Source organism: Dromiciops gliroides, chromosome 6 (genome assembly GCF_019393635.1).
Source record: "Dromiciops gliroides isolate mDroGli1 chromosome 6, mDroGli1.pri, whole genome shotgun sequence".
Taxonomy (NCBI): Eukaryota; Metazoa; Chordata; class Mammalia; order Microbiotheria; family Microbiotheriidae; genus Dromiciops; species Dromiciops gliroides.
The window spans coordinates 107378608-107390320 of NC_057866.1; the positions used below are offsets into that span (position 1 = coordinate 107378608).

Here is an 11713-nt window from a genome sequence, read left to right on the forward strand (position 1 = left end):
TATGCACTCAAATTATGAGTCAGTGAATCACCCATCTCTTCTCTAATGTATTCTTTCCCCCCTTTATTTTCTTCTATTAAGATCATCAAAACCAATCCTAGCCTTCTGTCTTATTAACTTTTTCTCAGACTCCAGACATTAGAGTTCTAACTGGCTACATTTCTTTTCTCCCTAGAAACCCTTTATTCTTGGATAATCCCTTCTAATTGCTCAAATGTATCTACCTTTTGGTTTGGACTATTTGTCATGTTATTTCCTTTGTGTTTTTCCTTCTTAACGAGTACTTATAGTAAGAGATTCCTTTAGCAGCATCTAAGTGGAGTAGTCCCCATCTCTGTGAGTGGGGAGGAGACAAATTATTGCAAAATTCACACTGCCCTTTTCTCTACTTCATTGGCCTCTTGTGGCTACTTTTCATTCAGAATATCAATTCTTCTTTGGGGACCTTGCCTCCTACATGATACTCACCCACAGTCTGCTCATGAATCAATACTATGACTTTATTTGTGGACATTCTTTCCAGCTGTGTTTTGGGAAATAATTAACAACCATTTGATATATGACTGTGTTTTAGCAGCTATGTCCAAACATGAGTGATAGAATTTGAACCTCACTATTGTCTTCAGATAATTTTGTTTCAGTCTCTGCATGAATGTAAAAGTGAGGGTCTCAGAGATGTTTTGTTTTTTTTTTTTGAGGAAAAGAATATGGTTCAAGGGAATTAATAGTGATTTCTGGCTAACTATAGCTATCTAAACAAAATAGTAGTCTGTTAAGGCTAAAATTCTAGCTAAACTGTCTAAAATATCTAATGAGTGATTGCCAATAAATTATAAGCTCTAGCAAGAGTTAGACTTTTAAGCATTTATTAAGGAGATTAAGAATTTGGTAAAGAGAGAAGAAAAGGCCTAGATTCCTATCTATTAAAGGGAGAGCGCATTTCTAGCTCCCTTCTCCACCAGCGTCCCCAGGAAAAAAAAGCCCCAGTCAGAGCGCCAGGCTCCCCACTTCTTCCTCCCACAAGCAGACGTCACTTCTTGACGCCAAAGAAAAGACTCCTGGTCTTGCCCTCAAAGACCTTCACTTCATGGGGAGCTTTTCTACAGTAAGTTTCCAGCAGGTGGCGTCATTCCAATCGTTACAAGTCTAAGTAGATTAATATAGTAGATCCCCACTCAACACTGGTGTTGGAGACAGATGAAATGTTCTATATGTAAGCTTTCATTATTAAAATAGATGCATATGGGATGTTATTTGCTTCATATTATGACTGAATTTATGGTCTGGGTTGTGATGATTAAAAATTTGAGAGACATAGTTTCTGGGTATTTAATCATTTTATTAATAAGGATAGCAGGTTATTAATAAAAGGATGGTCATGGAAATCTCTCTCAGACCAAAGACAGTCATGGTGGTGTGGCTCACAGCTTATATATCCTTGAAACAATAGGTGGTTCATCAAATAGCAATAAAATCTAATTAGTTAATGTAATTTGGAGGTGTGCTATATTAAAATGAAGGACTGGGGGCAGCTAGGTGGCACAGTGGATAGAGCACTGGCCTTGGAGTCAGGAGGACCTGAGTTCAAATTTGAGCTCAGATACTTGATACTTACTAGCTGTGTGACCCTGGGCAAGTCACTTAACCCTCACTGCCCCACAAAAAAAGAAAGAAAGAAAAGAATGGTGTGGACTGACCCTTTGAAAATGAAATGAAGGGCTATACCAGACCACCCCCAGCCTTGGGCTATCAATTCAAAGAGTGTATACCCTTTTGCAGGGCAGTGAGGGTTAAGTGACTTGCCTAAAGTCACACAGCTAGTAAGCATCAAGTGTTTAAGGCCAGATATGAACTCAGGTCCTCCAGAATTCAGGGCCAGTGCTTTATCCACTGTGTCACCTAACTTCCCAAGTGTATACCCTTTTCAATGGGTGGGCTGGATGACCCCTCCCAGGCTGGAGAGACCTTCCTATCTAGACAAAAAGATCTGTTTCCACCCAAGCTTGAGTAGAACAAAATAAGCTTCCCCACCCTAGATTCCTTGAAAACTTGGGATGGGTCTGATCAAGATAATGAGATTCAATGCAATCTTATTTCATGGAGGAATTGGACCTCTAAAAGTCAGTGCTTTGGAGGAAAGGAGGGAGCTCTGAATCTCCCCAAGCCATCCGTTATTAATCATTTCTCACAGGTTATAAATGATTTTTACCAAGATTCTGATATAATATCTCCTGTTAACCATAATCTGCTGAAATGATTTCTTGGAGTAAGAAAGAATATGATGGATATCATAATCAGTGGAACTATAGGAGCAGGGGAGCAGGAGCTGATGTCCTTGTTAGTACAAAGGCAAAAGCTACTTTTTTGGAATCAGGCAGCCTACAGGCAACAGATAAAATCAGGAGGAGCCCAAGCCTCTAATCTCATGGTCCTAAACTTGACTTTCTATTATAGCTGTAGAGCTTAGTGTATTGATAGAAGGGACAGGCAGGTGAAAGCTCACTGGGAAAGAAGAGTACAACTTTGGGAATTTGGGTAACTGGTTGGCTTTCCTTTTGTTTCTGTCTTTCTTTGTGTTTCCCCATGTTGATTTGTCTTTGAAAAAGTCTAGGGCTTTTGGCTCCACTCTTAGGTACAGAGTATACAAAAAAGGTGGAGTTCAACCCCTCTTCCTACTCCTACCTTCTACTAACTGAGAAGGTAAGAAAAAAAGAAAAACCTGTTACAAATATCCCTAGTTAAGCAAAACAAATTTCCATATTAGCCATATCTAGAAAAAGTAAGGGGAAGGAAAGATAAATATGCTCCAGTCTATTCTCTGAATTCATCAGCTCTCCATCTAGAGGTGGATAGCATGTTTCATCATGAGTCCTTCAGAATTGTGGGTGATCAAAGTGTTGATTAAGAGTTATTAAATCCTTTCTCTTTAGTTGCCTGTAAGGTGCTCGGTTCTTCTTTGGAAGCTAAGGCCACGTTGGGGTGAACCCTTACTTCAGCCAGCGACTAGCACCACTACAAACAAGTCTCTCCTCATCCATCTCCCGAAATGGCTGTCTCTGAGCTCGCTTGCATCTACTCTGCTCTCATCCTCATGACGATGAGGTTACGGTCATGGAGGATAAATTAATGCCCTCATTAAAGCAGCAGGTGTAAATGTTGAACTATTCTGGCCTGGATTATTTGCAAAGGCCCTGAACAATGTAAACATTGCTAGTCTCATCTGCAATGTAGGAGTTGGTGGACCTGCCCCAGCAGCTGGTAGTGCTGCCCCTGCTGGAGGTGCTGCTCCTGCTAGCACAGCTGCCCCAGCTGAGGAGAAGAAGAAAGAGGAAGCAAAAAAAGAAGATTATGAGGAGTCTGATGATGACATGGGCTTTGGTCTGTTTGACTAAATATATTTTTTGAAACATTAAATAAAAAGCTTAACTAAAAAAAAGAGTTATAAATCTTTCAAAGTTGATTATTGTTGTTACTGTATAAATTGTTCTCCTGATTCTGTTCACTTTACCACTCATCATTTCATGTCTTCTCAGATTTTCTGAAATCATCCCCTTCATCATTTCTTATAGAACTATAGTATTCCATGACATTCATATAACCATGATTTGTTCAGCCATTCCCTAATTGATAGAAATTCCCTTAGTTTCCAATTCTTTATCACTATAAAAAGAACTACTATAAATATTTTTGTATATATACATTTTTTGTCTTCTTTATTTGTTCTCTTTGGGATTGTAGTCATGGTAGCAGATCACTTGGTTAGAAGGTATGTACAGTTTAATTATTTTTTGGGCATAATTCCAAGTTGATTTCCAGAACTGATGGATTCATTTACAGCTCCACCAAATAGTGTGTTAGTACACCTGTTTTCCCATGGTCTCTCCAACATTTCTTTTTTGTCATCTTGATCAATCTAATGGGTATATGTTGGTACCTCAGAGTTGTTTAAACTTTGCATTTCTCTAATTATTAGTGATTAGAACATTTTTTAGAGCATAAGGCTATTGATATCTTTTCTTTGAAAACTGTCTGTTTACCTAATTCTAAAATATATAGAGAACTGAATCAAATATATAAGAATAAAATTCATTCTCCAATTGAGAAATGGTCAAAGGATTTCAATAGTCAGTTTTCAGATGAAGAAATTAAGCTATCTAAAGTCATATTAAAAATGTTCTCAAAAACTATTGATTAGAGAAAAGCAAATGAAAACAGCTCTGAGGTACCACCTCACACCTATCCAATTGACTAATATGACAAAAAGGAAAATTGATAGATGTTGGAGAAGATGCAAGAAATTGAAACACTAATGCATTGTTGGTGGAGTTGTGAACCGATCCAGCCATTCTGGAGAGGCAATTTGGAACCAGGCCCAAAAGGCTATAAAAACTATGCCACTACTAGGTTCTGTATCCCAAAGAGATCATAAAAAAGGGAAAGGATCCACATGTACAAAAATATTTATAGCTGTTCCTTTTGTAGTGGCAAAGAAATTGGAAATTGAGGAGATACCTATTCAATTGCGGAATAGCTGAACTAGTTGTAGTATATGAATGTAACAGAAAACTCTTGTGCTGTAAGAAATGATGAGCAGGCAGATTTCAGAAAAACCTGTAAAGACGTAGATGAACTAATGCTGAGGTGAAACAAGCAGAACCAGAGAACATTGTATATAGTAACTACACTATGTGATGATCAGCTGTACTAGACTTAGCTCTCTCAGCAATATAACAATACAAGACAATGGTAAAACTCATGATGGAAAATGCTCTCCATGTCCAGAAAAAAATAACTATGGAGTCTGAATGCAGATTGAAGAATGATATTTTCACTTTTGTTGGTGGTGTTTTTTTTTTTCTTGTGGTTTTTCCCTTTCTGATTCTTCTTGCACAACTTGACTAATGTGGAAATATGTTTAACATGATTGTAATGTATAACCTATATCAGATTGTTTGGTGGCTTTGGGAAGGGGAAGGAGAAGGAGGGAGAAAAATTTGGAACTTAAAATCTTACAAAAATGAATGTTGGGGCAGCTAGGTGGCGGAAGTGGATAGAGCACTGGCCCTGTAGTCAGGAGTACCTGAGTTCAAATTCGGCCTCAGACACTTAACACTTACTAGCTGTGTGACCCTCAGCAAGTCACTTAACCCCAATTGCCTCACTAAAAAAAAAAAAAAAATGAATGTTGAAAACTATCTTTACATGTAATTGGAAAAAAATACTAATAAAGAAAACTGCCTATCATAACTCTTGACCATTTATCAGTTGGGGAGTGATGGGAAATTATTCTTATAAATTTGACTCCCTATATATTTTAGAAATTAGAAATTTATCAGAGAAACTCACTGCAAAGATTTTTTCAGTTTCCTGTTTTTTTCCTAATTTTAGTTGCAATGGTTTTGTATAAAAATTTACATTTTATGTAATCAAAATTAATTGATCAGAATTCTTAAATCTTTCAAAGTTGTTGTTACAGTGTTGTAGTCATTTATAAATTGTTTTCTTGCTTCATCTCATTTCACTCTACAGTATATTTTAAGGATTTCTAAGCCCTTTTGCCTTATTTGCACCTACCTAGGCTAGAACCTGGACATTTCAGTGTATGACATTTCCCCAGTGGTGGTCATGAACACTTCTTACAAATATTCAGGCTTACAAGACATCAAACATAGAACAAATTTTATTTACACATTAAAGGACACAGAACAGAATGGGTACCTGAGCTGATGGGGTCAAGAGAGCCCCTTTCTTGTTTTTCTTTTTGTCTTCTTCTCCACAGCAGAGACATCTATAGTCCCTGTGACTTACAGTATTTCCCAGGGAAGGACATGGGATGGAAAGGGAGTTGGAACAAAATGAAATATTAATTAATAATTAGGTTGTTGTCTTGATATTGACATTTCAGGAAAAGTGGGTTTAATTAGAAGGGGGGGAAGGGCGAGGTGGTAGATGGAAAGTTTCTGTGAGCATTCTTTTTTTTTTTTTGTGTGAGGCAATGAGGGTTTAAGTGACTTGCCCAGGGTCCACACAGCTAGTAAGTGTCCACATTGTCTGATGCCAGATTGAACTCAGGTCCTCCTGAATCCAGGGCCAGTGCTCCTATCCACTGTGCTACCTAACTGCCCCCCTAAGGATTATTAATGGGATTTCTAGGCATTTCAAGGTTTTAGATATCAATGGAACTAGTTCTTTATTCTATCTCATTTCATAGATCAGAATTTTACACATCTAGAGGGACTTTAGAGGTGTATAGTCCAATGTCCCATTTATAGGTGGAAAAACTGAAGTTCAGAGAATTGAAAGGATTTGTCCAGAATCACATAGTTTATTATAACAAGTCTAGGACTAGAGACCAAATTTTCTGGTTTCCTAAATTTAGGATTTCCTTTTTCATGATAAAAGTTTGTCATCATTCACATTACCCTTATGCTTATTATTATCATTTTTCAGACCCACAAATAGAGTAAAAGGAATGTGTCTTGGCAAAAGTGACTTGCCAGATATGGAGTCAGAAAGTGTTTAGTTGTTTTTCAATCATGCCTGACTCTTCATAATTCCTTTTGGGGTTTTCTTGGCAAAGATACAAGAGTGGTTTGCTATTTCCTTTTCCAGCTCATTTTACAGATGAGGAAACTGAGGCAAACCAGGTTAAGTGACTTGCCCAGGGTCACACAGCTAGTAAATGTCTGAGGCTGGATTTGAACTCAGGAAGATGTCTTCCTGATTCTAGTTCCATCCACTATACCACCAAACCTGGATTCAAATCCAGACTTTGACACTTATCAGCTGTGTGACCAGGAACAAGATATGTAACCTCTCTGGGTCATATTTCCTCATTTGTCAAATAAGGCTAATAACAATTGTTTCATATATTTCATATGTTTGCTATGAGGAAAATTCTTTATTAGCTATAAAGAACTATATAAATGTGTGTAAAGCAGGATGGAGAGTTGGTGCTAGACCAAAACCCCTAGTTCAGGATGTAATCATAAACAGTACGAGGCAGATATGAACTATAACTAGGTGTATAAATCCTGCAACCCTTTACAAAGTGAATAAGCTCAGAAAGAATTAAAAGGCAGCTGGCCATTGCCTAGGAAAAGATTGGGTAGTTTTATGGTGGCTCTTTAAACACCAACCTACCTGCTCTGAGCAACAGCCGGAGCTGTTGAGCCTCTGAGGCAACTCTGGAATGGAGTAGCTACAGAAAGCATGACCCTTACCCTGCTGCCAGAGCATAGAAGTGGGGAGGGAATTGTTCTCTTTCTTCCTCCCTGTTTCCCTTACCTCTGTGAGACTGCAGTGCTTTGCATGGGCTATTGGAGTAGCCCAGAGAAGCACAGCCGAGAGGTGTTCTGGGGGAGTGGAGACATATGCTTTCTGTGGAGACACAGACACCAAGAGGAGCAGCATGCAGGCAGGAAGCAGCTTCATGGAAGGAGGCCTCCACCAGCAGAAAAGTGAGCCTATTCTGGGTTAAAGAGCTATTTAGTCTGGGGACCATTGTGTTGAGCTTCAGAGAGAAACAGACCTGGGAACCTAGTTTAATGGCTCACCCAACAGAGACACTGTGCCCAGGGGGCAGTAGCACTCAGACCACTCTACAAAGGAAGAAAAGAATTTTAAGAGGCTGCTGTTTTGCCAGATGCATGAGCAACCTTGGACACATACATTCCATATGTGTGTGCCTCTCTCTTAAGGAAATTCTAAGTTTGGACTCTGTATATGTTTGTAGGCTAGTGCTCCCCAGATTTATAAGGAACATATTTTGTAGCTGACATTTTTATTATGCCATTTTAGTAAATACCTTTGCTTTGAGATAATTTTGTCTATTGGCTTAAGAAAAGGTATGTTCACTAGGGGAAAGTCATGAGTTATAGTTTTAGAAATATAGAACTCATAGATTATACCTCGAACCCTTCAGGTAGGGGTCAGCTCCCTGGGGATCCAACCTGCAAACCAGTGAATACCAAGTTGGGGAAGTAGCAAAAAGGGGGGTCTATAAATGTGGGTTTCTATTATTATTATAAAGATAGAAGAAAGGGTAGAGATTTTCCTGAATTGGGAAAGCGGGAAGGAGAAAAAGGGTAAATTAAGTGTCTGTGTAGATAGGAGAGATTATCTGAGGTAGAATTAACTGAGTTGTCATACTACTTTATCACTTTCATTGTAGTTGGTGCCAGCAGATCAGAAGGAAGCTCTAACATAGACTATCAAGTTGAAGAGGTTTGGAATGCAGGCCAGGCCACAGACTGTTAACAGTCCAAGGACCAGCCTATCTAAGTTAGGAGAGGCTCATCAACCAAAGGTGGGGCACCAGGTCATTATTTTGGGGGCCATGCCAGCTCATGAAATTAAGGTACATAATTGTTGTTATCTGGGTTAGGGGAGGGAGTACTCTTATTGATGAAATCATAGATCTTTTGAAAAATAGTAAAGTAAATGGTGAGAGAAGAAAGTTGGAGGGGGAGGGGAAAAGAGAATAGAGGAAGTTGGAAACTGGTATTGTTTCAAACAGTTTCCCATGCTGGTCAGCAGGGGACACCATCAACCGAGGGTAGCTTAGTTGTTCTCTGCTGTGGCTTCTGGCTAGGTGAGGGAATAGGAGACAGTGTAGCCCTTGCAGTTCCTAACCTGTAGGTGTATTTCTTGGGCTGAATCAATTTCACATGGTTAAGTGAATTTCCACTGAAGGACTATCTATACTCAGAAAACTCTCTTAGATAGTGTGTGATGCCAGTGTTTTTCCATTAATCTGTTCCCAGATTTTGAATTATCATCACTTCTACTGCTTATAGATATCTTCTTAGTTTTTGTTTGTTTGTTTTTGTGGGGCAATGAGGGTTAAGTGACTTGCCCAGGGTCACACAGCTAGTAAGTGTCCTGTGTCTGAGGCTATATTTGAACTCAGGTCCTCCTGAATCTAGGGCCGGTGCTTTATCCACTGCATCACCTAGCTGCTTCCAGTGTATATCAGTATATCTCAAATTAATCAGAATTTGACACCGTATCTCATATCCCTTTAATGTCGAAGGAAAAAATATAGTATTATAACTTATTGAAAAGTATGATAATTTTAAGACAATGTATGGTTTCTTTGGGAGTGTCCAAATTTGTTAACTTTATCAAATAGAATTTTATGTTCAAGTTACAAAATTAATGTTTGATATGATATAGAGAACTATTTTGCTTAGATTTTCAGACTTTTCTTTAGAAACCATTAAAAAAGCCCCATAGTATCAAATCTGGTGATTGAATGTATGTGTGCAGTACTAAGAAAATTATAGTATTTCTTCTTCTCCCCCACTTATTTGCTATCCAAAGTTGATGAAGATTAGTTATCTCTTGATCAGTGTTATTGACTAGTTAATTTTTTGGGGGAAACTACATTCTTCTGGGCATTGGCATTAACACAGTTTCATTTGAAGCCTTTGATAATGATTGTGGGGAGGAAATAAATCCTCATATATTTATTGAAGACTTAATGTGTGTTCAGCACTTTTCTAAACAAGTTTTTTTCATCTATTTATAATTTTGTGAACAGTTTCAATCAAGGAAGAGGGTCTAGGTAAAAGGTACAATCAAAAGGCATTAATTAACGAAATATATAATAATAGCTTTCTTTAGAAAGTTTGTGAACTTAGCCAGCTTTTCTTACTTAGCAATAAGAGTATTTTATTACAGAAATTAAGGCTCTTTTTCACTATGTTAAATTAATTTTTAATTAGCACTTGTGCCTTGAAGTTATTAAACCATCTTGTGGAGGGACATTGAGTCATTCTGGCAGATGGATAGGAGCATGGGTATGCTAAAGAACCACTGTCCAGTTCATGGTCAATCAAAGGCACATGTGTCTCTGGGCAAAATTTATACTTCCTTCTGAGTGGCTTGGCTCAAGACATGGGTCAGCTCAGAGATTTCCATGGCTAATGTTGGCTTCTGCACCATGAAAACTCATGTAGAATTTCTGTTCCAAACAATGCTTATGGATAAAAGCAACACAAAGGAAGTGAGTTTGTGAAATTACTTCCTCTACTTCTAAACAAATTATGAACTATATAGTAACAATCTTCAAAAGAATTTCTTATGTGACTATTGCCAACTAAGACTTAATTATTTCTCTTTCATAATTTTTACCTTTTTATAATGATTCTAACTCCACTGCCTGGCTTTGTTAGTCCCACCAAAAGATGGAGTTTGTAGAGTACCTACACTTGAAAAAGTAGATTAAGATTAACTCAAGGGCATTTCTTACTTTGCTGAAGATATTTCTGTATGGCTTATTTCAATTTATTTACTTTTTTCTTGAGAATTGCTGTAAAGGTTTTCTATTTCACTCATTATAGCACAGTGTTTTTCACATTTGAATAGGCTGCATCAACATGAATTCTTTATAAGGACCTTAAAAACAAACTTTGCCAAGTCCCAGAATACAGAAGTGAATTCACATCCCAATACTCAGCTGCCTCATGAATAAAGGAGAGCCTGTGCCTGACACTTTGAAGCTGTAGCTGTTAAACCATACAGAATATTTACCTCAATAAATCATTATAGGAAACTAAGGTACAATTATACCCACAGAGAAAAAGAATTCAAAACACTGATTTATGTGTTTCAGTGCCTATTCCCTTTCCCACCATGTTTTGAATTTTATGCATGTTTGTCATTTTTGGCTGCTCCCATGTATCTTTAAACTAATGGGTTCTGCTTTTTTAACATTCCTCATTAGGTTTGTTATTTTTCTTTGACACACAGACATGATTTGCATAGTGTACAAAGTTTTACATTTAAAATTAACCATATCTCATTTCTTATGGCAGAAACCAAAAAAATGGAAAAAGTGAGTAAATTATTTCAAATAAAATACTGCTCTCTTTGCTTAATTTGTGACCATTTAGGCTGAAATTCCATATTAAGGATTTTATTTGGCACCTACTTGAGAGTACTGGGAAAAAGTAAAATATTGTTTTACAAACAGGGAGTTCACCTCTGTCCCTTTAAGAAAGAGCTTTTATTTAGAAACTTTGCTTTAAAGACACAATGGTATTATGAAGAGGCACATTTGCTAAAGAGAGACGTGTCTATTTTAACTTCCTCCTGAGCAGGAAAAGAAATTTCAACAGAAAAAATAAGCCAAAAGTATTGAGAAAGAAATGATCATAAAAGTGACAAATAGTCAGTGTAGAGAGAGTAGGGAAGCATCATTACCTGGGAGGAAGAGGTTGGACTACTCAGGTTTATGGGGAGAAAGAACATAGAGTAAATTATTAAACTATAAATAATTCATTTAAATTATATATCTTGTAATGATTTAGTTAATGTACTACATATTTATAGTTTTTATTTATTTATTTATTTGGTGAGGCAATTGGGGTTAAGTGATTTGCCCAGGGTCACACAGATAGTAAGTGTCAAGTGTCTGAGGCTGGATTTGAACTCAGGTCCTCCTGACTCCAGGGCCAGTGCTCTATCCACTGTGCCACATAGCTGCCCCTTATACTTTGATTTTTTAATGAATCTCTGACTTTAGTGGTATGGGTGCTTTGTCTACTGACAGTAGCTCATCTGAGCTTTCTCTTCCTGTACTATTTTAAAACATGTTTTTCTATGAATTCCCTATAGAGGATCTATCCAACACAATGGAAGCCTACTCTGCTGCTTGTAATATGTAGGAGGTACCAAATAATATTCTGGCTGTCTGTATTTAGTCTTT

At 37.6% G+C, this 11713-nt stretch overlaps 1 pseudogene; it reads left to right on the plus strand.

Moving 5' to 3' along the window:
* Positions 1 to 3046: 3046 nt before the first annotated feature.
* LOC122730538 lies at positions 3047 to 3392 on the plus strand (annotated as a pseudogene).
* Positions 3393 to 11713: the final 8321 nt, after the last annotated feature.